We start from the raw sequence: 2,125 nt of genomic DNA, 5'->3' as shown, positions 1-2,125 counted from the left end.
TCTTCATTCATCAAGTCACCCCGCCAGGTCAGCCCACAAATTACTCTCACCAAGTCGACTCTTTAAGTTCGTTCATCAAGTCACCCCGCCAGGTAAGCCCACCAAGTGGACTCTTTAAGTTCGTTCATGAAGTCACTCTGACAAGTTGGCCCACCAAGTCGACTCTTTAAGTTCGTTCATCAAGTCACCCTGCCAGGTTAGCCCACCAACTACTCTCACCAAGTCGACTCTTTAGGTTTGCTCACCAAGTCACCCCGCCAGGTCGGCCCACCAAGTACTCTCACCAGGTCGACTCTTTAGGTTTGTTCATCAGGGCACCCCACCGAGTACTCTCACCAAGTCGACTCTTTAAGTTCATTCATCAAGTCACCCCGCCAGGTCGGCCCACCAAGTACTCTCACCAAGTTGACCCTTTAAGTTCGGTCATCAACTCACCCCGCCAGGTCGGCCCACCAAGTACTCTCACAAAGTTGACTCTTTAGGTTCGTTCATCAATTCACCCCGCCAGCTCGGCCCACCAAGTTCTCTCACCAGGTCGACTCTTTAAGTTCGTTCATCAAGTCACCCCGCCAGTTTGACCCACCAAGTACTCTCACAAAGTCGACTCTCTAAGTTCGTTCATCAAGTCACCCTGCCAGGTCAGCCCACCAAGTACTCTCACCAAGTCACCCCGCTAGTTTGACCCACCAAGTCGACTCTTTAAGTTCATTCATCAAGTCACCCAGCCAAGTTGGCCCACCAAGTCAACTCTTTAAGTCCGTTCATCAAGTCACGTGACCAGGTCAGCCCACCGAGTACTCTCACCAAGTCGACTCTTTAAGTTTGTTCATCAAGTCACCCGGCTAGGTTGGCACACCAAGTCACCAAGTACTCTCACCAAGTTGACTCTCTAAGTCTGTTCATCAAGTCACCCCGCCAGGTCGGCCCACCAAGTTGAATCTTTAAGTCCGTTCATCAAGTCACCCAACCAAGTACTCTAACCAAGTCGATTCTTCAAGTGCGTTCATCAAGTCACCCGACCAACTACTCTCACCAAGTTGACTCTTTAACTATGTTCATCAAGTCACCCCACCAAGTACTCTCACCAAGTCAACTCTTTAGGACCGTTCATCAAGTCACCTCGCCAAGTCAACCCTTGAAGTCCGTTCATCAAGTCACCCCACAAAGTACTCCCACCAAGTCGACTCTTTAAGTCAGTTCACGAAGTCACCCAACCAGGTCGGCAAACCAAGGACTCTCACCAAGTCGACTCTCCAAGTCTATTCATTAGGTCACCCCACCGAGTACTCTCACCAAGTCAACTCTTTAGGTCCGTTCATCAAGTCACCCCGCAAAGTCGACCCTCTATGTTCGTTCATCGAGTCACCCGACCAAGTTGACTGTTTAAGTCCTTTCATCAGGTCACCCCGCCAAGCCGACTCTTTAAGTCCATTCATCAAGTCACCAGAACAACTACTCTCGCCAAGTTGACTCTATAAGTCCATTGATCAAGTCAGCCCACCAAGTACTCCCACCAAGTTGACTCTTTAAGTCCATTCATCAGTTCACCCCGCCAAGTACTCTCACCAAGCCAACTCTTTAGGTCCGTTCATCAAGTGACCCCCCCAAGTCGACCCTTTAAGTCCGTTCATCAAGTCGCCCCTCCGAGTTGCTTCTCTAAGCCCACTCGCCATGTCAGCTCACAAAGTCGGTTGTTCAAGTACGTTGCCAAGTCAACTCTTTAAGTTCGCTCACTAGGTCAGCCCGCCCAAGTTGACTCTTTAAGTTCGTTCGCCAGGTCGGCCTGCCCAAGTCGCATCAGCGGGCTAACTCACCGAGTCACCTCACGAAGTTGACTCTTTAAGTGCGCTCACCAAGTCAGCTCACCAAGTCGACGCACCATCTCGCCTTGATAAGTTGGCTTGCCGAGTTACCCCACCAAGTCGTCGCCTCTTTAAGCTCGCTCACCGTGTCAGCTCGTCAGGTCGACTCACCAAGTCGACTAATCAAGTAGGCCCACCAAGTTGCCTCAAGGATAGCTCCTCACCATGAGTCGCCTCACCATGTTGACTCAATGAGTTGCCTCACCACGTTGACTCTTTGAGCCTGCTCGCCACGTTGCCTCACCAAGTCAACTCGAGTACGT

Source organism: Cupressus sempervirens, chromosome 7 (assembly GCF_028749045.1).
Source record: "Cupressus sempervirens isolate cs-2001-9-10 chromosome 7, ASM2874904v1, whole genome shotgun sequence".
In the NCBI taxonomy this organism is placed as follows: Eukaryota; Viridiplantae; Streptophyta; class Pinopsida; order Cupressales; family Cupressaceae; genus Cupressus; species Cupressus sempervirens.
The sequence above is the reverse complement of the archived record's forward strand: the minus strand, read 5'-3'. Positions refer to the sequence as shown.